At 53.6% G+C, this 17,178-nt stretch overlaps 53 non-coding genes across 53 annotated transcripts; 18 read left to right on the plus strand and 35 right to left on the minus strand.

Annotated features, from left to right (window-relative positions):
• Positions 1-162: 162 nt before the first annotated feature.
• On the plus strand, positions 163-234 carry Trnap-agg (transfer RNA proline (anticodon AGG)). Its single transcript has one exon. It is a non-coding gene; the product is annotated as a tRNA-Pro (tRNA).
• A 193-nt stretch (positions 235-427) lies between these two features.
• Trnav-aac (transfer RNA valine (anticodon AAC)) lies at positions 428-500 on the minus strand. The gene has a single exon. It is a non-coding gene; the product is annotated as a tRNA-Val (tRNA).
• A 158-nt stretch (positions 501-658) lies between these two features.
• Trnav-cac (transfer RNA valine (anticodon CAC)) lies at positions 659-731 on the minus strand. The gene has a single exon. It is a non-coding gene; the product is annotated as a tRNA-Val (tRNA).
• Positions 732-1,133: 402 nt separating this feature from the next.
• On the plus strand, positions 1,134-1,205 carry Trnap-agg (transfer RNA proline (anticodon AGG)). The gene has a single exon. It is a non-coding gene; the product is annotated as a tRNA-Pro (tRNA).
• A 194-nt stretch (positions 1,206-1,399) lies between these two features.
• Positions 1,400-1,472, minus strand: Trnav-aac (transfer RNA valine (anticodon AAC)). Its single transcript has one exon. It is a non-coding gene; the product is annotated as a tRNA-Val (tRNA).
• A 158-nt stretch (positions 1,473-1,630) lies between these two features.
• On the minus strand, positions 1,631-1,703 carry Trnav-cac (transfer RNA valine (anticodon CAC)). The gene has a single exon. It is a non-coding gene; the product is annotated as a tRNA-Val (tRNA).
• A 402-nt stretch (positions 1,704-2,105) lies between these two features.
• Positions 2,106-2,177, plus strand: Trnap-agg (transfer RNA proline (anticodon AGG)). The gene has a single exon. It is a non-coding gene; the product is annotated as a tRNA-Pro (tRNA).
• Positions 2,178-2,371: 194 nt separating this feature from the next.
• On the minus strand, positions 2,372-2,444 carry Trnav-aac (transfer RNA valine (anticodon AAC)). The gene has a single exon. It is a non-coding gene; the product is annotated as a tRNA-Val (tRNA).
• A 158-nt stretch (positions 2,445-2,602) lies between these two features.
• On the minus strand, positions 2,603-2,675 carry Trnav-cac (transfer RNA valine (anticodon CAC)). Its single transcript has one exon. It is a non-coding gene; the product is annotated as a tRNA-Val (tRNA).
• Positions 2,676-3,077: 402 nt separating this feature from the next.
• Positions 3,078-3,149, plus strand: Trnap-agg (transfer RNA proline (anticodon AGG)). Its single transcript has one exon. It is a non-coding gene; the product is annotated as a tRNA-Pro (tRNA).
• A 194-nt stretch (positions 3,150-3,343) lies between these two features.
• On the minus strand, positions 3,344-3,416 carry Trnav-aac (transfer RNA valine (anticodon AAC)). Its single transcript has one exon. It is a non-coding gene; the product is annotated as a tRNA-Val (tRNA).
• A 158-nt stretch (positions 3,417-3,574) lies between these two features.
• Positions 3,575-3,647, minus strand: Trnav-cac (transfer RNA valine (anticodon CAC)). Its single transcript has one exon. It is a non-coding gene; the product is annotated as a tRNA-Val (tRNA).
• Positions 3,648-4,049: 402 nt separating this feature from the next.
• On the plus strand, positions 4,050-4,121 carry Trnap-agg (transfer RNA proline (anticodon AGG)). The gene has a single exon. It is a non-coding gene; the product is annotated as a tRNA-Pro (tRNA).
• A 194-nt stretch (positions 4,122-4,315) lies between these two features.
• Trnav-aac (transfer RNA valine (anticodon AAC)) lies at positions 4,316-4,388 on the minus strand. The gene has a single exon. It is a non-coding gene; the product is annotated as a tRNA-Val (tRNA).
• Positions 4,389-4,546: 158 nt separating this feature from the next.
• Trnav-cac (transfer RNA valine (anticodon CAC)) lies at positions 4,547-4,619 on the minus strand. Its single transcript has one exon. It is a non-coding gene; the product is annotated as a tRNA-Val (tRNA).
• A 402-nt stretch (positions 4,620-5,021) lies between these two features.
• Positions 5,022-5,093, plus strand: Trnap-agg (transfer RNA proline (anticodon AGG)). The gene has a single exon. It is a non-coding gene; the product is annotated as a tRNA-Pro (tRNA).
• Positions 5,094-5,287: 194 nt separating this feature from the next.
• Positions 5,288-5,360, minus strand: Trnav-aac (transfer RNA valine (anticodon AAC)). Its single transcript has one exon. It is a non-coding gene; the product is annotated as a tRNA-Val (tRNA).
• Positions 5,361-5,518: 158 nt separating this feature from the next.
• On the minus strand, positions 5,519-5,591 carry Trnav-cac (transfer RNA valine (anticodon CAC)). Its single transcript has one exon. It is a non-coding gene; the product is annotated as a tRNA-Val (tRNA).
• Positions 5,592-5,993: 402 nt separating this feature from the next.
• On the plus strand, positions 5,994-6,065 carry Trnap-agg (transfer RNA proline (anticodon AGG)). Its single transcript has one exon. It is a non-coding gene; the product is annotated as a tRNA-Pro (tRNA).
• Positions 6,066-6,259: 194 nt separating this feature from the next.
• On the minus strand, positions 6,260-6,332 carry Trnav-aac (transfer RNA valine (anticodon AAC)). Its single transcript has one exon. It is a non-coding gene; the product is annotated as a tRNA-Val (tRNA).
• A 158-nt stretch (positions 6,333-6,490) lies between these two features.
• On the minus strand, positions 6,491-6,563 carry Trnav-cac (transfer RNA valine (anticodon CAC)). The gene has a single exon. It is a non-coding gene; the product is annotated as a tRNA-Val (tRNA).
• Positions 6,564-6,965: 402 nt separating this feature from the next.
• Trnap-agg (transfer RNA proline (anticodon AGG)) lies at positions 6,966-7,037 on the plus strand. The gene has a single exon. It is a non-coding gene; the product is annotated as a tRNA-Pro (tRNA).
• A 194-nt stretch (positions 7,038-7,231) lies between these two features.
• Positions 7,232-7,304, minus strand: Trnav-aac (transfer RNA valine (anticodon AAC)). The gene has a single exon. It is a non-coding gene; the product is annotated as a tRNA-Val (tRNA).
• A 158-nt stretch (positions 7,305-7,462) lies between these two features.
• Trnav-cac (transfer RNA valine (anticodon CAC)) lies at positions 7,463-7,535 on the minus strand. Its single transcript has one exon. It is a non-coding gene; the product is annotated as a tRNA-Val (tRNA).
• A 402-nt stretch (positions 7,536-7,937) lies between these two features.
• Trnap-agg (transfer RNA proline (anticodon AGG)) lies at positions 7,938-8,009 on the plus strand. The gene has a single exon. It is a non-coding gene; the product is annotated as a tRNA-Pro (tRNA).
• A 194-nt stretch (positions 8,010-8,203) lies between these two features.
• On the minus strand, positions 8,204-8,276 carry Trnav-aac (transfer RNA valine (anticodon AAC)). The gene has a single exon. It is a non-coding gene; the product is annotated as a tRNA-Val (tRNA).
• A 158-nt stretch (positions 8,277-8,434) lies between these two features.
• Positions 8,435-8,507, minus strand: Trnav-cac (transfer RNA valine (anticodon CAC)). The gene has a single exon. It is a non-coding gene; the product is annotated as a tRNA-Val (tRNA).
• Positions 8,508-8,909: 402 nt separating this feature from the next.
• On the plus strand, positions 8,910-8,981 carry Trnap-agg (transfer RNA proline (anticodon AGG)). The gene has a single exon. It is a non-coding gene; the product is annotated as a tRNA-Pro (tRNA).
• Positions 8,982-9,175: 194 nt separating this feature from the next.
• On the minus strand, positions 9,176-9,248 carry Trnav-aac (transfer RNA valine (anticodon AAC)). The gene has a single exon. It is a non-coding gene; the product is annotated as a tRNA-Val (tRNA).
• Positions 9,249-9,406: 158 nt separating this feature from the next.
• Positions 9,407-9,479, minus strand: Trnav-cac (transfer RNA valine (anticodon CAC)). Its single transcript has one exon. It is a non-coding gene; the product is annotated as a tRNA-Val (tRNA).
• Positions 9,480-9,881: 402 nt separating this feature from the next.
• Positions 9,882-9,953, plus strand: Trnap-agg (transfer RNA proline (anticodon AGG)). The gene has a single exon. It is a non-coding gene; the product is annotated as a tRNA-Pro (tRNA).
• A 194-nt stretch (positions 9,954-10,147) lies between these two features.
• On the minus strand, positions 10,148-10,220 carry Trnav-aac (transfer RNA valine (anticodon AAC)). Its single transcript has one exon. It is a non-coding gene; the product is annotated as a tRNA-Val (tRNA).
• A 158-nt stretch (positions 10,221-10,378) lies between these two features.
• On the minus strand, positions 10,379-10,451 carry Trnav-cac (transfer RNA valine (anticodon CAC)). Its single transcript has one exon. It is a non-coding gene; the product is annotated as a tRNA-Val (tRNA).
• Positions 10,452-10,853: 402 nt separating this feature from the next.
• On the plus strand, positions 10,854-10,925 carry Trnap-agg (transfer RNA proline (anticodon AGG)). The gene has a single exon. It is a non-coding gene; the product is annotated as a tRNA-Pro (tRNA).
• A 194-nt stretch (positions 10,926-11,119) lies between these two features.
• Trnav-aac (transfer RNA valine (anticodon AAC)) lies at positions 11,120-11,192 on the minus strand. The gene has a single exon. It is a non-coding gene; the product is annotated as a tRNA-Val (tRNA).
• A 158-nt stretch (positions 11,193-11,350) lies between these two features.
• Positions 11,351-11,423, minus strand: Trnav-cac (transfer RNA valine (anticodon CAC)). The gene has a single exon. It is a non-coding gene; the product is annotated as a tRNA-Val (tRNA).
• Positions 11,424-11,825: 402 nt separating this feature from the next.
• Trnap-agg (transfer RNA proline (anticodon AGG)) lies at positions 11,826-11,897 on the plus strand. The gene has a single exon. It is a non-coding gene; the product is annotated as a tRNA-Pro (tRNA).
• Positions 11,898-12,091: 194 nt separating this feature from the next.
• On the minus strand, positions 12,092-12,164 carry Trnav-aac (transfer RNA valine (anticodon AAC)). Its single transcript has one exon. It is a non-coding gene; the product is annotated as a tRNA-Val (tRNA).
• Positions 12,165-12,322: 158 nt separating this feature from the next.
• Trnav-cac (transfer RNA valine (anticodon CAC)) lies at positions 12,323-12,395 on the minus strand. Its single transcript has one exon. It is a non-coding gene; the product is annotated as a tRNA-Val (tRNA).
• A 402-nt stretch (positions 12,396-12,797) lies between these two features.
• On the plus strand, positions 12,798-12,869 carry Trnap-agg (transfer RNA proline (anticodon AGG)). The gene has a single exon. It is a non-coding gene; the product is annotated as a tRNA-Pro (tRNA).
• Positions 12,870-13,063: 194 nt separating this feature from the next.
• On the minus strand, positions 13,064-13,136 carry Trnav-aac (transfer RNA valine (anticodon AAC)). The gene has a single exon. It is a non-coding gene; the product is annotated as a tRNA-Val (tRNA).
• A 158-nt stretch (positions 13,137-13,294) lies between these two features.
• On the minus strand, positions 13,295-13,367 carry Trnav-cac (transfer RNA valine (anticodon CAC)). Its single transcript has one exon. It is a non-coding gene; the product is annotated as a tRNA-Val (tRNA).
• A 402-nt stretch (positions 13,368-13,769) lies between these two features.
• On the plus strand, positions 13,770-13,841 carry Trnap-agg (transfer RNA proline (anticodon AGG)). The gene has a single exon. It is a non-coding gene; the product is annotated as a tRNA-Pro (tRNA).
• A 194-nt stretch (positions 13,842-14,035) lies between these two features.
• Positions 14,036-14,108, minus strand: Trnav-aac (transfer RNA valine (anticodon AAC)). Its single transcript has one exon. It is a non-coding gene; the product is annotated as a tRNA-Val (tRNA).
• Positions 14,109-14,266: 158 nt separating this feature from the next.
• On the minus strand, positions 14,267-14,339 carry Trnav-cac (transfer RNA valine (anticodon CAC)). The gene has a single exon. It is a non-coding gene; the product is annotated as a tRNA-Val (tRNA).
• Positions 14,340-14,741: 402 nt separating this feature from the next.
• Positions 14,742-14,813, plus strand: Trnap-agg (transfer RNA proline (anticodon AGG)). Its single transcript has one exon. It is a non-coding gene; the product is annotated as a tRNA-Pro (tRNA).
• A 194-nt stretch (positions 14,814-15,007) lies between these two features.
• On the minus strand, positions 15,008-15,080 carry Trnav-aac (transfer RNA valine (anticodon AAC)). Its single transcript has one exon. It is a non-coding gene; the product is annotated as a tRNA-Val (tRNA).
• A 158-nt stretch (positions 15,081-15,238) lies between these two features.
• Positions 15,239-15,311, minus strand: Trnav-cac (transfer RNA valine (anticodon CAC)). The gene has a single exon. It is a non-coding gene; the product is annotated as a tRNA-Val (tRNA).
• A 402-nt stretch (positions 15,312-15,713) lies between these two features.
• On the plus strand, positions 15,714-15,785 carry Trnap-agg (transfer RNA proline (anticodon AGG)). The gene has a single exon. It is a non-coding gene; the product is annotated as a tRNA-Pro (tRNA).
• A 194-nt stretch (positions 15,786-15,979) lies between these two features.
• Trnav-aac (transfer RNA valine (anticodon AAC)) lies at positions 15,980-16,052 on the minus strand. Its single transcript has one exon. It is a non-coding gene; the product is annotated as a tRNA-Val (tRNA).
• Positions 16,053-16,210: 158 nt separating this feature from the next.
• On the minus strand, positions 16,211-16,283 carry Trnav-cac (transfer RNA valine (anticodon CAC)). The gene has a single exon. It is a non-coding gene; the product is annotated as a tRNA-Val (tRNA).
• A 402-nt stretch (positions 16,284-16,685) lies between these two features.
• Positions 16,686-16,757, plus strand: Trnap-agg (transfer RNA proline (anticodon AGG)). Its single transcript has one exon. It is a non-coding gene; the product is annotated as a tRNA-Pro (tRNA).
• Positions 16,758-16,951: 194 nt separating this feature from the next.
• Trnav-aac (transfer RNA valine (anticodon AAC)) lies at positions 16,952-17,024 on the minus strand. The gene has a single exon. It is a non-coding gene; the product is annotated as a tRNA-Val (tRNA).
• Positions 17,025-17,178: the final 154 nt, after the last annotated feature.

A 17,178-nucleotide genomic window follows, 5' to 3' on the forward strand; every position in this document is an offset into this window, starting at 1 on the left:
GTGCGAGCCCAGCGGCAGCTCTACATGAAGGTACCAATAGCCCAGGAAGGCCGCCGACCGCGGGAATTCGCGCCGCCCCCATCCCGCCAGCGTACACGAGACTTCCAGGGCACCCTGGACGACATCGAGGGACTGGAATATTTGGCATTCGCCGTGTCACAGGGCTCGTTGGTCTAGGGGTATGATTCCTGCTTAGGGTGCAGGAGGTCCCGGGTTCAAATCCCGGACGAGCCCAGCGTTTTGTGCAAACTGATCGCACGTCAGTGGCTGAGTCAGCGCAAAAAGCTCGCCGTCAATATCAAATGAATTTCTTATTCGATGTGAGCAATTGGCACTCGGGTCCGACGCGTGAAGGCGATTACGAAGGTTTCGGGTACAGATGGTAGCAGATGCAGGTTAGTACGTCTTGCTTAAAGTGATGAAAAAGTGTTTCCGCCCGGGATCGAACCGGGGACCTTCTGCGTGTTAGGCAGACGTGATAACCGCTACACCACGGAAACTGCTTGTGTGCTCCTTACTTCACAGACAACTTGTAGTGATGTTGCCATCGTAACTAAAAAATTCAATAAATGTGGTACTTGCAAAACGAAGGGATATGCAGCAGATCCACACACGACGTGGCTCATTGGAGGACAATACGACATAGGCAGGAAAATACTGTTCCCGCCCGGGATCGAACCGGGGACCTTCTGCGTGTGAAGCAGACGTGATAACCGCTCCACTACGGAAACGACGGACCCGAGGAGTCCATCCTTGTTCACTCGAACTTGCCTCAGACTTTCTCTCGTCCGCGAATGCACACACGACAGTTCTTTTGTCAGCCTGGAACCCATCACAGCCGAGGGCTCAAGAAGTCTTCGGGGTGCTCGAGAGGGTGTCTGCCGTAGCACCCCTAACGAGATAGCGGCGTTTCGCGCAGTCGTTATTGCAAGTCATATCAGCAAAAGCAATCACTTTCTCAGCAGCAGGCAGTGCGAGCCCAGCGGCAGCTCTACATGAAGGTACCAATAGCCCAGGAAGGCCGCCGACCGCGGGAATTCGCGCCGCCCCCATCCCGCCAGCGTACACGAGACTTCCAGGGCACCCTGGACGACATCGAGGGACTTGAATATTTGGCATTCGCCGTGTCGCAGGGCTCGTTGGTCTAGGGGTATGATTCCTGCTTAGGGTGCAGGAGGTCCCGGGTTCAAATCCCGGACGAGCCCTAGCGTTTTGTGCAAACTGATCGCACGTCAGTGGCTGAGTCAGCGCAAAAAGCTCGCCGTCAATATCAAATGAATTTCTTATTCGATGTGAGCAATTGGCACTCGGGTCCGACGCGTGAAGGCGATTACGAAGGTTTCGGGTACAGATGGTAGCAGATGCAGGTTAGTACGTCTTGCTTAAAGTGATGAAAAAGTGTTTCCGCCCGGGATCGAACCGGGGACCTTCTGCGTGTTAGGCAGACGTGATAACCGCTACACCACGGAAACTGCTTGTGTGCACCTTACTTCACAGACAACTTGTAGTGATGTTGCCATCGTAACTAAAAAATTCAATAAATGTGGTACTTGCAAAACGAAGGGATATGCAGCAGATCCACACACGACGTGGCTCATTGGAGGACAATACGACATAGGCAGGAAAATACTGTTCCCGCCCGGGATCGAACCGGGGACCTTCTGCGTGTGAAGCAGACGTGATAACCGCTCCACTACGGAAACGACGGACCCGAGGAGTCCATCCTTGTTCACTCGAACTTGCCTCAGACTTTCTCTCGTCCGCGAATGCACACACGACAGTTCTTTTGTCAGCCTGGAACCCATCACAGCCGAGGGCTCAAGAAGTCTTCGGGGTGCTCGAGAGGGTGTCTGCCGTAGCACCCCTAACGAGATAGCGGCGTTTCGCGCAGTCGTTATTGCAAGTCATATCAGCAAAAGCAATCACTTTCTCAGCAGCAGGCAGTGCGAGCCCAGCGGCAGCTCTACATGAAGGTACCAATAGCCCAGGAAGGCCGCCGACCGCGGGAATTCGCGCCGCCCCCATCCCGCCAGCGTACACGAGACTTCCAGGGCACCCTGGACGACATCGAGGGACTGGAATATTTGGCATTAGCCGTGTCACAGGGCTCGTTGGTCTAGGGGTATGATTCCTGCTTAGGGTGCAGGAGGTCCCGGGTTCAAATCCCGGACGAGCCCTAGCGTTTTGTGCAAACTGATCGCACGTCAGTGGCTGAGTCAGCGCAAAAAGCTCGCCGTCAATATCAAATGAATTTCTTATTCGATGTGAGCAATTGGCACTCGGGTCCGACGCGTGAAGGCGATTACGAAGGTTTCGGGTACAGATGGTAGCAGATGCAGGTTAGTACGTCTTGCTTAAAGTGATGAAAAAGTGTTTCCGCCCGGGATCGAACCGGGGACCTTCTGCGTGTTAGGCAGACGTGATAACCGCTACACCACGGAAACTGCTTGTGTTCACCTTACTTCACAGACAACTTGTAGTGATGTTGCCATCGTAACTAAAAAATTCAATAAATGTGGTACTTGCAAAACGAAGGGATATGCAGCAGATCCACACACGACGTGGCTCATTGGAGGACAATACGACATAGGCAGGAAAATACTGTTCCCGCCCGGGATCGAACCGGGGACCTTCTGCGTGTGAAGCAGACGTGATAACCGCTCCACTACGGAAACGACGGACCCGAGGAGTCCATCCTTGTTCACTCGAACTTGCCTCAGACTTTCTCTCGTCCGCGAATGCACACACGACAGTTCTTTTGTCAGCCTGGAACCCATCACAGCCGAGGGCTCAAGAAGTCTTCGGGGTGCTCGAGAGGGTGTCTGCCGTAGCACCCCTAACGAGATAGCGGCGTTTCGCGCAGTCGTTATTGCAAGTCATATCAGCAAAAGCAATCACTTTCTCAGCAGCAGGCAGTGCGAGCCCAGCGGCAGCTCTACATGAAGGTACCAATAGCCCAGGAAGGCCGCCGACCGCGGGAATTCGCGCCGCCCCCATGCCGCCAGCGTACACGAGACTTCCAGGGCACCCTGGACGACATCGAGGGACTTGAATATTTGGCATTCGCAGTGTCACAGGGCTCGTTGGTCTAGGGGTATGATTCCTGCTTAGGGTGCAGGAGGTCCCGGGTTCAAATCCCGGACGAGCCCTAGCGTTTTGTGCAAACTGATCGCACGTCAGTGGCTGAGTCAGCGCAAAAAGCTCGCCGTCAATATCAAATGAATTTCTTATTCGATGTGAGCAATTGGCACTCGGGTCCGACGCGTGAAGGCGATTACGAAGGTTTCGGGTACAGATGGTAGCAGATGCAGGTTAGTACGTCTTGCTTAAAGTGATGAAAAAGTGTTTCCGCCCGGGATCGAACCGGGGACCTTCTGCGTGTTAGGCAGACGTGATAACCGCTACACCACGGAAACTGCTTGTGTGCACCTTACTTCACAGACAACTTGTAGTGATGTTGCCATCGTAACTAAAAAATTCAATAAATGTGGTACTTGCAGAACGAAGGGATATGCAGCAGATCCACACACGACGTGGCTCATTGGAGGACAATACGACATAGGCAGGAAAATACTGTTCCCGCCCGGGATCGAACCGTGGACCTTCTGCGTGTGAAGCAGACGTGATAACCGCTACACTACGGAAACGACGGACCCGAGGAGTCCATCCTTGTTCACTCGAACTTGCCTCAGACTTTCTCTCGTCCGCGAATGCACACACGACAGTTCTTTTGTCAGCCTGGAACCCATCACAGCCGAGGGCTCAAGAAGTCTTCGGGGTGCTCGAGAGGGTGTCTGCCGTAGCACCCCTAACGAGATAGCGGCGTTTCGCGCAGTCGTTATTGCAAGTCATATCAGCAAAAGCAATCACTTTCTCAGCAGCAGGCAGTGCGAGCCCAGCGGCAGCTCTACATGAAGGTACCAATAGCCCAGGAAGGCCGCCGACCGCGGGAATTCGCGCCGCCCCCATCCCGCCAGCGTACACGAGACTTCCAGGGCACCCTGGACGACATCGAGGGACTGGAATATTTGGCATTCGCCGTGTCACAGGGCTCGTTGGTCTAGGGGTATGATTCCTGCTTAGGGTGCAGGAGGTCCCGGGTTCAAATCCCGGACGAGCCCTAGCGTTTTGTGCAAACTGATCGCACGTCAGTGGCTGAGTCAGCGCAAAAAGCTCGCCGTCAATATCAAATGAATTTCTTATTCGATGTGAGCAATTGGCACTCGGGTCCGACGCGTGAAGGCGATTACGAAGGTTTCGGGTACAGATGGTAGCAGATGCAGGTTAGTACGTCTTGCTTAAAGTGATGAAAAAGTGTTTCCGCCCGGGATCGAACCGGGGACCTTCTGCGTGTTAGGCAGACGTGATAACCGCTACACCACGGAAACTGCTTGTGTGCACCTTACTTCACAGACAACTTGTAGTGATGTTGCCATCGTAACTAAAAAATTCAATAAATGTGGTACTTGCAAAACGAAGGGATATGCAGCAGATCCACACACGACGTGGCTCATTGGAGGACAATACGACATAGGCAGGAAAATACTGTTCCCGCCCGGGATCGAACCGGGGACCTTCTGCGTGTGAAGCAGACGTGATAACCGCTCCACTACGGAAACGACGGACCCGAGGAGTCCATCCTTGTTCACTCGAACTTGCCTCAGACTTTCTCTCGTCCGCGAATGCACACACGACAGTTCTTTTGTCAGCCTGGAACCCATCACAGCCGAGGGCTCAAGAAGTCTTCGGGGTGCTCGAGAGGGTGTCTGCCGTAGCACCCCTAACGAGATAGCGGCGTTTCGCGCAGTCGTTATTGCAAGTCATATCAGCAAAAGCAATCACTTTCTCAGCAGCAGGCAGTGCGAGCCCAGCGGCAGCTCTACATGAAGGTACCAATAGCCCAGGAAGGCCGCCGACCGCGGGAATTCGCGCCGCCCCCATCCCGCCAGCGTACACGAGACTTCCAGGGCACCCTGGACGACATCGAGGGACTGGAATATTTGGCATTCGCCGTGTCACAGGGCTCGTTGGTCTAGGGGTATGATTCCTGCTTAGGGTGCAGGAGGTCCCGGGTTCAAATCCCGGACGAGCCCTAGCGTTTTGTGCAAACTGATCGCACGTCAGTGGCTGAGTCAGCGCAAAAAGCTCGCCGTCAATATCAAATGAATTTCTTATTCGATGTGAGCAATTGGCACTCGGGTCCGACGCGTGAAGGCGATTACGAAGGTTTCGGGTACAGATGGTAGCAGATGCAGGTTAGTACGTCTTGCTTAAAGTGATGAAAAAGTGTTTCCGCCCGGGATCGAACCGGGGACCTTCTGCGTGTTAGGCAGACGTGATAACCGCTACACCACGGAAACTGCTTGTGTTCACCTTACTTCACAGACAACTTGTAGTGATGTTGCCATCGTAACTAAAAAATTCAATAAATGTGGTACTTGCAAAACGAAGGGATATGCAGCAGATCCACACACGACGTGGCTCATTGGAGGACAATACGACATAGGCAGGAAAATACTGTTCCCGCCCGGGATCGAACCGGGGACCTTCTGCGTGTGAAGCAGACGTGATAACCGCTCCACTACGGAAACGACGGACCCGAGGAGTCCATCCTTGTTCACTCGAACTTGCCTCAGACTTTCTCTCGTCCGCGAATGCACACACGACAGTTCTTTTGTCAGCCTGGAACCCATCACAGCCGAGGGCTCAAGAAGTCTTCGGGGTGCTCGAGAGGGTGTCTGCCGTAGCACCCCTAACGAGATAGCGGCGTTTCGCGCAGTCGTTATTGCAAGTCATATCAGCAAAAGCAATCACTTTCTCAGCAGCAGGCAGTGCGAGCCCAGCGGCAGCTCTACATGAAGGTACCAATAGCCCAGGAAGGCCGCCGACCGCGGGAATTCGCGCCGCCCCCATGCCGCCAGCGTACACGAGACTTCCAGGGCACCCTGGACGACATCGAGGGACTTGAATATTTGGCATTCGCAGTGTCACAGGGCTCGTTGGTCTAGGGGTATGATTCCTGCTTAGGGTGCAGGAGGTCCCGGGTTCAAATCCCGGACGAGCCCTAGCGTTTTGTGCAAACTGATCGCACGTCAGTGGCTGAGTCAGCGCAAAAAGCTCGCCGTCAATATCAAATGAATTTCTTATTCGATGTGAGCAATTGGCACTCGGGTCCGACGCGTGAAGGCGATTACGAAGGTTTCGGGTACAGATGGTAGCAGATGCAGGTTAGTACGTCTTGCTTAAAGTGATGAAAAAGTGTTTCCGCCCGGGATCGAACCGGGGACCTTCTGCGTGTTAGGCAGACGTGATAACCGCTACACCACGGAAACTGCTTGTGTGCACCTTACTTCACAGACAACTTGTAGTGATGTTGCCATCGTAACTAAAAAATTCAATAAATGTGGTACTTGCAAAACGAAGGGATATGCAGCAGATCCACACACGACGTGGCTCATTGGAGGACAATACGACATAGGCAGGAAAATACTGTTCCCGCCCGGGATCGAACCGGGGACCTTCTGCGTGTGAAGCAGACGTGATAACCGCTCCACTACGGAAACGACGGACCCGAGGAGTCCATCCTTGTTCACTCGAACTTGCCTCAGACTTTCTCTCGTCCGCGAATGCACACACGACAGTTCTTTTGTCAGCCTGGAACCCATCACAGCCGAGGGCTCAAGAAGTCTTCGGGGTGCTCGAGAGGGTGTCTGCCGTAGCACCCCTAACGAGATAGCGGCGTTTCGCGCAGTCGTTATTGCAAGTCATATCAGCAAAAGCAATCACTTTCTCAGCAGCAGGCAGTGCGAGCCCAGCGGCAGCTCTACATGAAGGTACCAATAGCCCAGGAAGGCCGCCGACCGCGGGAATTCGCGCCGCCCCCATCCCGCCAGCGTACACGAGACTTCCAGGGCACCCTGGACGACATCGAGGGACTGGAATATTTGGCATTAGCCGTGTCACAGGGCTCGTTGGTCTAGGGGTATGATTCCTGCTTAGGGTGCAGGAGGTCCCGGGTTCAAATCCCGGACGAGCCCTAGCGTTTTGTGCAAACTGATCGCACGTCAGTGGCTGAGTCAGCGCAAAAAGCTCGCCGTCAATATCAAATGAATTTCTTATTCGATGTGAGCAATTGGCACTCGGGTCCGACGCGTGAAGGCGATTACGAAGGTTTCGGGTACAGATGGTAGCAGATGCAGGTTAGTACGTCTTGCTTAAAGTGATGAAAAAGTGTTTCCGCCCGGGATCGAACCGGGGACCTTCTGCGTGTTAGGCAGACGTGATAACCGCTACACCACGGAAACTGCTTGTGTTCACCTTACTTCACAGACAACTTGTAGTGATGTTGCCATCGTAACTAAAAAATTCAATAAATGTGGTACTTGCAAAACGAAGGGATATGCAGCAGATCCACACACGACGTGGCTCATTGGAGGACAATACGACATAGGCAGGAAAATACTGTTCCCGCCCGGGATCGAACCGGGGACCTTCTGCGTGTGAAGCAGACGTGATAACCGCTCCACTACGGAAACGACGGACCCGAGGAGTCCATCCTTGTTCACTCGAACTTGCCTCAGACTTTCTCTCGTCCGCGAATGCACACACGACAGTTCTTTTGTCAGCCTGGAACCCATCACAGCCGAGGGCTCAAGAAGTCTTCGGGGTGCTCGAGAGGGTGTCTGCCGTAGCACCCCTAACGAGATAGCGGCGTTTCGCGCAGTCGTTATTGCAAGTCATATCAGCAAAAGCAATCACTTTCTCAGCAGCAGGCAGTGCGAGCCCAGCGGCAGCTCTACATGAAGGTACCAATAGCCCAGGAAGGCCGCCGACCGCGGGAATTCGCGCCGCCCCCATGCCGCCAGCGTACACGAGACTTCCAGGGCACCCTGGACGACATCGAGGGACTTGAATATTTGGCATTCGCAGTGTCACAGGGCTCGTTGGTCTAGGGGTATGATTCCTGCTTAGGGTGCAGGAGGTCCCGGGTTCAAATCCCGGACGAGCCCTAGCGTTTTGTGCAAACTGATCGCACGTCAGTGGCTGAGTCAGCGCAAAAAGCTCGCCGTCAATATCAAATGAATTTCTTATTCGATGTGAGCAATTGGCACTCGGGTCCGACGCGTGAAGGCGATTACGAAGGTTTCGGGTACAGATGGTAGCAGATGCAGGTTAGTACGTCTTGCTTAAAGTGATGAAAAAGTGTTTCCGCCCGGGATCGAACCGGGGACCTTCTGCGTGTTAGGCAGACGTGATAACCGCTACACCACGGAAACTGCTTGTGTGCACCTTACTTCACAGACAACTTGTAGTGATGTTGCCATCGTAACTAAAAAATTCAATAAATGTGGTACTTGCAGAACGAAGGGATATGCAGCAGATCCACACACGACGTGGCTCATTGGAGGACAATACGACATAGGCAGGAAAATACTGTTCCCGCCCGGGATCGAACCGTGGACCTTCTGCGTGTGAAGCAGACGTGATAACCGCTACACTACGGAAACGACGGACCCGAGGAGTCCATCCTTGTTCACTCGAACTTGCCTCAGACTTTCTCTCGTCCGCGAATGCACACACGACAGTTCTTTTGTCAGCCTGGAACCCATCACAGCCGAGGGCTCAAGAAGTCTTCGGGGTGCTCGAGAGGGTGTCTGCCGTAGCACCCCTAACGAGATAGCGGCGTTTCGCGCAGTCGTTATTGCAAGTCATATCAGCAAAAGCAATCACTTTCTCAGCAGCAGGCAGTGCGAGCCCAGCGGCAGCTCTACATGAAGGTACCAATAGCCCAGGAAGGCCGCCGACCGCGGGAATTCGCGCCGCCCCCATCCCGCCAGCGTACACGAGACTTCCAGGGCACCCTGGACGACATCGTGGGACTGGAATATTTGGCATTAGCCGTGTCACAGGGCTCGTTGGTCTAGGGGTATGATTCCTGCTTAGGGTGCAGGAGGTCCCGGGTTCAAATCCCGGACGAGCCCTAGCGTTTTGTGCAAACTGATCGCACGTCAGTGGCTGAGTCAGCGCAAAAAGCTCGCCGTCAATATCAAATGAATTTCTTATTCGATGTGAGCAATTGGCACTCGGGTCCGACGCGTGAAGGCGATTACGAAGGTTTCGGGTACAGATGGTAGCAGATGCAGGTTAGTACGTCTTGCTTAAAGTGATGAAAAAGTGTTTCCGCCCGGGATCGAACCGGGGACCTTCTGCGTGTTAGGCAGACGTGATAACCGCTACACCACGGAAACTGCTTGTGTTCACCTTACTTCACAGACAACTTGTAGTGATGTTGCCATCGTAACTAAAAAATTCAATAAATGTGGTACTTGCAAAACGAAGGGATATGCAGCAGATCCACACACGACGTGGCTCATTGGAGGACAATACGACATAGGCAGGAAAATACTGTTCCCGCCCGGGATCGAACCGGGGACCTTCTGCGTGTGAAGCAGACGTGATAACCGCTCCACTACGGAAACGACGGACCCGAGGAGTCCATCCTTGTTCACTCGAACTTGCCTCAGACTTTCTCTCGTCCGCGAATGCACACACGACAGTTCTTTTGTCAGCCTGGAACCCATCACAGCCGAGGGCTCAAGAAGTCTTCGGGGTGCTCGAGAGGGTGTCTGCCGTAGCACCCCTAACGAGATAGCGGCGTTTCGCGCAGTCGTTATTGCAAGTCATATCAGCAAAAGCAATCACTTTCTCAGCAGCAGGCAGTGCGAGCCCAGCGGCAGCTCTACATGAAGGTACCAATAGCCCAGGAAGGCCGCCGACCGCGGGAATTCGCGCCGCCCCCATGCCGCCAGCGTACACGAGACTTCCAGGGCACCCTGGACGACATCGAGGGACTTGAATATTTGGCATTCGCAGTGTCACAGGGCTCGTTGGTCTAGGGGTATGATTCCTGCTTAGGGTGCAGGAGGTCCCGGGTTCAAATCCCGGACGAGCCCTAGCGTTTTGTGCAAACTGATCGCACGTCAGTGGCTGAGTCAGCGCAAAAAGCTCGCCGTCAATATCAAATGAATTTCTTATTCGATGTGAGCAATTGGCACTCGGGTCCGACGCGTGAAGGCGATTACGAAGGTTTCGGGTACAGATGGTAGCAGATGCGGGTTAGTACGTCTTGCTTAAAGTGATGAAAAAGTGTTTCCGCCCGGGATCGAACCGGGGACCTTCTGCGTGTTAGGCAGACGTGATAACCGCTACACCACGGAAACTGCTTGTGTGCACCTTACTTCACAGACAACTTGTAGTGATGTTGCCATCGTAACTAAAAAATTCAATAAATGTGGTACTTGCAAAACGAAGGGATATGCAGCAGATCCACACACGACGTGGCTCATTGGAGGACAATACGACATAGGCAGGAAAATACTGTTCCCGCCCGGGATCGAACCGGGGACCTTCTGCGTGTGAAGCAGACGTGATAACCGCTCCACTACGGAAACGACGGACCCGAGGAGTCCATCCTTGTTCACTCGAACTTGCCTCAGACTTTCTCTCGTCCGCGAATGCACACACGACAGTTCTTTTGTCAGCCTGGAACCCATCACAGCCGAGGGCTCAAGAAGTCTTCGGGGTGCTCGAGAGGGTGTCTGCCGTAGCACCCCTAACGAGATAGCGGCGTTTCGCGCAGTCGTTATTGCAAGTCATATCAGCAAAAGCAATCACTTTCTCAGCAGCAGGCAGTGCGAGCCCAGCGGCAGCTCTACATGAAGGTACCAATAGCCCAGGAAGGCCGCCGACCGCGGGAATTCGCGCCGCCCCCATCCCGCCAGCGTACACGAGACTTCCAGGGCACCCTGGACGACATCGAGGGACTTGAATATTTGGCATTCGCCGTGTCGCAGGGCTCGTTGGTCTAGGGGTATGATTCCTGCTTAGGGTGCAGGAGGTCCCGGGTTCAAATCCCGGACGAGCCCTAGCGTTTTGTGCAAACTGATCGCACGTCAGTGGCTGAGTCAGCGCAAAAAGCTCGCCGTCAATATCAAATGAATTTCTTATTCGATGTGAGCAATTGGCACTCGGGTCCGACGCGTGAAGGCGATTACGAAGGTTTCGGGTACAGATGGTAGCAGATGCGGGTTAGTACGTCTTGCTTAAAGTGATGAAAAAGTGTTTCCGCCCGGGATCGAACCGGGGACCTTCTGCGTGTTAGGCAGACGTGATAACCGCTACACCACGGAAACTGCTTGTGTGCACCTTACTTCACAGACAACTTGTAGTGATGTTGCCATCGTAACTAAAAAATTCAATAAATGTGGTACTTGCAGAACGAAGGGATATGCAGCAGATCCACACACGACGTGGCTCATTGGAGGACAATACGACATAGGCAGGAAAATACTGTTCCCGCCCGGGATCGAACCGTGGACCTTCTGCGTGTGAAGCAGACGTGATAACCGCTACACTACGGAAACGACGGACCCGAGGAGTCCATCCTTGTTCACTCGAACTTGCCTCAGACTTTCTCTCGTCCGCGAATGCACACACGACAGTTCTTTTGTCAGCCTGGAACCCATCACAGCCGAGGGCTCAAGAAGTCTTCGGGTTGCTCGAGAGGGTGTCTGCCGTAGCACCCCTAACGAGATAGCGGCGTTTCGCGCAGTCGTTATTGCAAGTCATATCAGCAAAAGCAATCACTTTCTCAGCAGCAGGCAGTGCGAGCCCAGCGGCAGCTCTACATGAAGGTACCAATAGCCCAGGAAGGCCGCCGACCGCGGGAATTCGCGCCGCCCCCATCCCGCCAGCGTACACGAGACTTCCAGGGCACCCTGGACGACATCGAGGGACTGGAATATTTGGCATTCGCCGTGTCACAGGGCTCGTTGGTCTAGGGGTATGATTCCTGCTTAGGGTGCAGGAGGTCCCGGGTTCAAATCCCGGACGAGCCCTAGCGTTTTGTGCAAACTGATCGCACGTCAGTGGCTGAGTCAGCGCAAAAAGCTCGCCGTCAATATCAAATGAATTTCTTATTCGATGTGAGCAATTGGCACTCGGGTCCGACGCGTGAAGGCGATTACGAAGGTTTCGGGTACAGATGGTAGCAGATGCAGGTTAGTACGTCTTGCTTAAAGTGATGAAAAAGTGTTTCCGCCCGGGATCGAACCGGGGACCTTCTGCGTGTTAGGCAGACGTGATAACCGCTACACCACGGAAACTGCTTGTGTGCACCTTACTTCACAGACAACTTGTAGTGATGTTGCCATCGTAACTAAAAAATTCAATAAATGTGGTACTTGCAAAACGAAGGGATATGCAGCAGATCCACACACGACGTGGCTCATTGGAGGACAATACGACATAGGCAGGAAAATACTGTTTCCGCCCGGGATCGAACCGGGGACCTTCTGCGTGTGAAGCAGACGTGATAACCGCTCCACTACGGAAACGACGGACCCGAGGAGTCCATCCTTGTTCACTCGAACTTGCCTCAGACTTTCTCTCGTCCGCGAATGCACACACGACAGTTCTTTTGTCAGCCTGGAACCCATCACAGCCGAGGGCTCAAGAAGTCTTCGGGGTGCTCGAGAGGGTGTCTGCCGTAGCACCCCTAACGAGATAGCGGCGTTTCGCGCAGTCGTTATTGCAAGTCATATCAGCAAAAGCAATCACTTTCTCAGCAGCAGGCAGTGCGAGCCCAGCGGCAGCTCTACATGAAGGTACCAATAGCCCAGGAAGGCCGCCGACCGCGGGAATTCGCGCCGCCCCCATCCCGCCAGCGTACACGAGACTTCCAGGGCACCCTGGACGACATCGAGGGACTTGAATATTTGGCATTCGCAGTGCCACAGGGCTCGTTGGTCTAGGGGTATGATTCCTGCTTAGGGTGCAGGAGGTCCCGGGTTCAAATCCCGGACGAGCCCTAGCGTTTTGTGCAAACTGATCGCACGTCAGTGGCTGAGTCAGCGCAAAAAGCTCGCCGTCAATATCAAATGAATTTCTTATTCGATGTGAGCAATTGGCACTCGGGTCCGACGCGTGAAGGCGATTACGAAGGTTTCGGGTACAGATGGTAGCAGATGCAGGTTAGTACGTCTTGCTTAAAGTGATGAAAAAGTGTTTCCGCCCGGGATCGAACCGGGGACCTTCTGCGTGTTAGGCAGACGTGATAACCGCTACACCACGGAAACTGCTTGTGTGCTCCTTACTTCACAGACAACTTGTAGTGATGTTGCCATCGTAACTAAAAAATTCAATAAATGTGGTACTTGCAAAACGAAGGGATATGCAGCAGATCCACACACGACGTGGCTCATTGGAGGACAATACGACATAGGCAGGAAAATACTGTTCCCGCCCGGGATCGAACCGGGGACCTTCTGCGTGTGAAGCAGACGTGATAACCGCTCCACTACGGAAACGACGGACCCGAGGAGTCCATCCTTGTTCACTCGAACTTGCCTCAGACTTTCTCTCGTCCGCGAATGCACACACGACAGTTCTTTTGTCAGCCTGGAACCCATCACAGCCGAGGGCTCAAGAAGTCTTCGGGGTGCTCGAGAGGGTGTCTGCCGTAGCACCCCTAACGAGATAGCGGCGTTTCGCGCAGTCGTTATTGCAAGTCATATCAGCAAAAGCAATCACTTTCTCAGCAGCAGGCAGTGCGAGCCCAGCGGTTGCTCTACATGAAGGTACCAATAGCCCAGGAAGGCCGCCGACCGCGGGAATTCGCGCCGCCCCCATCCCGCCAGCGTACACGACACTTCCAGGGCACCCTAGACGACATCGAAGGACTGGAATATTTGGCATTCGCTGTGTCACAGGGCTCGTTGGTCTAGGGGTATCATTCCTGCTTAGGGTGCAGGAGGTCCCGGGTTCAAATCCCGGACGAGCCCCAGCGTTTTGTGCAAACTGATCGCACGTCAGTGGCTGAGTCAGCGCAAAAAGCTCGCCGTCAATATCAAATGAATTTCTTATTCGATGTGAGCAATTGGCACTCGGGTCCGACGCGTGAAGGCGATTACGAAGGTTTCGGGTACAGATGGTAGCAGATGCAGGTTAGTACGTCTTGCTTAAAGTGATGAAAAAGTGTTTCCGCCCGGGATCGAACCGGGGACCTTCTGCGTGTTAGGCAGACGTGATAACCGCTACACCACGGAAACTGCTTGTGTGCTCCTTACTTCACAGACAACTTGTAGTGATGTTGCCATCGTAACTAAAAAATTCAATAAATGTGGTACTTGCAAAACGAAGGGATATGCAGCAGATCCACACACGACGTGGCTCATTGGAGGACAATACGACATAGGCAGGAAAATACTGTTCCCGCCCGGGATCGAACCGGGGACCTTCTGCGTGTGAAGCAGACGTGATAACCGCTCCACTACGGAAACGACGGACCCGAGGAGTCCATCCTTGTTCACTCGAACTTGCCTCAGACTTTCTCTCGTCCGCGAATGCACACACGACAGTTCTTTTGTCAGCCTGGAACCCATCACAGCCGAGGGCTCAAGAAGTCTTCGGGGTGCTCGAGAGGGTGTCTGCCGTAGCACCCCTAACGAGATAGCGGCGTTTCGCGCAGTCGTTATTGCAAGTCATATCAGCAAAAGCAATCACTTTCTCAGCAGCAGGCAGTGCGAGCCCAGCGGCAGCTCTACATGAAGGTACCAATAGCCCAGGAAGGCCGCCGACCGCGGGAATTCGCGCAGCCCCCATCCCGCCAGCGTACACGACACTTCCAGGGCACCCTAGACGACATCGAAGGACTGGTATATTTGGCATTCGCTGTGTCACAGGGCTCGTTGGTCTAGGGGTATCATTCCTGCTTAGGGTGCAGGAGGTCCCGGGTTCAAATCCCGGACGAGCCCCAGCGTTTTGTGCAAACTGATCGCACGTCAGTGGCTGAGTCAGCGCAAAAAGCTCGCCGTCAATATCAAATGAATTTCTTATTCGATGTGAGCAATTGGCACTCGGGTCCGACGCGTGAAGGCGATTACGAAGGTTTCGGGTACAGATGGTAGCAGATGCAGGTTAGTACGTCTTGCTTAAAGTGATGAAAAAGTGTTTCCGCCCGGGATCGAACCGGGGACCTTCTGCGTGTTAGGCAGACGTGATAACCGCTACACCACGGAAACTGCTTGTGTGCTCCTTACTTCACAGACAACTTGTAGTGATGTTGCCATCGTAACTAAAAAATTCAATAAATGTGGTACTTGCAAAACGAAGGGATATGCAGCAGATCCACACACGACGTGGCTCATTGGAGGACAATACGACATAGGCAGGAAAATACTGTTCCCGCCCGGGATCGAACCGGGGACCTTCTGCGTGTGAAGCAGACGTGATAACCGCTCCACTACGGAAACGACGGACCCGAGGAGTCCATCCTTGTTCACTCGAACTTGCCTCAGACTTTCTCTCGTCCGCGAATGCACACACGACAGTTCTTTTGTCAGCCTGGAACCCATCACAGCCGAGGGCTCAAGAAGTCTTCGGGGTGCTCGAGAGGGTGTCTGCCGTAGCACCCCTAACGAGATAGCGGCGTTTCGCGCAGTCGTTATTGCAAGTCATATCAGCAAAAGCAATCACTTTCTCAGCAGCAGGCAGTGCGAGCCCAGCGGCAGCTCTACATGAAGGTACCAATAGCCCAGGAAGGCCGCCGACCGCGGGAATTCGCGCAGCCCCCATCCCGCCAGCGTACACGACACTTCCAGGGCACCCTAGACGACATCGAAGGACTGGAATATTTGGCATTCGCTGTGTCACAGGGCTCGTTGGTCTAGGGGTATCATTCCTGCTTAGGGTGCAGGAGGTCCCGGGTTCAAATCCCGGACGAGCCCCAGCGTTTTGTGCAAACTGATCGCACGTCAGTGGCTGAGTCAGCGCAAAAAGCTCGCCGTCAATATCAAATGAATTTCTTATTCGATGTGAGCAATTGGCACTCGGGTCCGACGCGTGAAGGCGATTACGAAGGTTTCGGGTACAGATGGTAGCAGATGCAGGTTAGTACGTCTTGCTTAAAGTGATGAAAAAGTGTTTCCGCCCGGGATCGAACCGGGGACCTTCTGCGTGTTAGGCAGACGTGATAACCGCTACACCACGGAAACTGCTTGTGTGCACCTTACTTCACAGACAACTTGTAGTGATGTTGCCATCGTAACTAAAAAATTCAATAAATGTGGTACTTGCAGAACGAAGGGATATGCAGCAGATCCACACACGACGTGGCTCATTGGAGGACAATACGACATAGGCAGGAAAATACTGTTCCCGCCCGGGATCGAACCGTGGACCTTCTGCGTGTGAAGCAGACGTGATAACCGCTACACTACGGAAACGACGGACCCGAGGAGTCCATCCTTGTTCACTCGAACTTGCCTCAGACTTTCTCTCGTCCGCGAATGCACACACGACAGTTCTTTTGTCAGCCTGGAACCCATCACAGCCGAGGGCTCAAGAAGTCTTCGGGTTGCTCGAGAGGGTGTCTGCCGTAGCACCCCTAACGAGATAGCGGCGTTTCGCGCAGTCGTTATTGCAAGTCATATCAGCAAAAGCAATCACTTTCTCAGCAGCAGGCAGTGCGAGCCCAGCGGCAGCTCTACATGAAGGTACCAATAGCCCAGGAAGGCCGCCGACCGCGGGAATTCGCGCCGCCCCCATCCCGCCAGCGTACACGAGACTTCCAGGGCACCCTGGACGACATCGAGGGACTGGAATATTTGGCATTCGCCGTGTCACAGGGCTCGTTGGTCTAGGGGTATGATTCCTGCTTAGGGTGCAGGAGGTCCCGGGTTCAAATCCTGGACGAGCCCTAGCGTTTTGTGCAAACTGATCGCACGTCAGTGGCTGAGTCAGCGCAAAAAGCTCGCCGTCAATATCAAATGAATTTCTTATTCGATGTGAGCAATTGGCACTCGGGTCCGACGCGTGAAGGCGATTACGAAGGTTTCGGGTACAGATGGTAGCAGATGCAGGTTAGTACGTCTTGCTTAAAGTGATGAAAAAGTGTTTCCGCCCGGGATCGAACCGGGGACCTTCTGCGTGTTAGGCAGACGTGATAACCGCTACACCACGGAAACTGCTTGTGTGCACCTTACTTCACAGACAACTTGTAGTGATGTTGCCATCGTAACTAAAAAATTCAATAAATGTGGTACTTGCAAAACGAAGGGATATGCAGCAGATCCACACACGACGTGGCTCATTGGAGGACAATACGACATAGGCAGGAAA

The sequence above is a fragment of the Schistocerca serialis genome, chromosome 2 (genome assembly GCF_023864345.2).
Source record: "Schistocerca serialis cubense isolate TAMUIC-IGC-003099 chromosome 2, iqSchSeri2.2, whole genome shotgun sequence".
NCBI classification, from domain to species: domain Eukaryota; kingdom Metazoa; phylum Arthropoda; class Insecta; order Orthoptera; family Acrididae; genus Schistocerca; species Schistocerca serialis.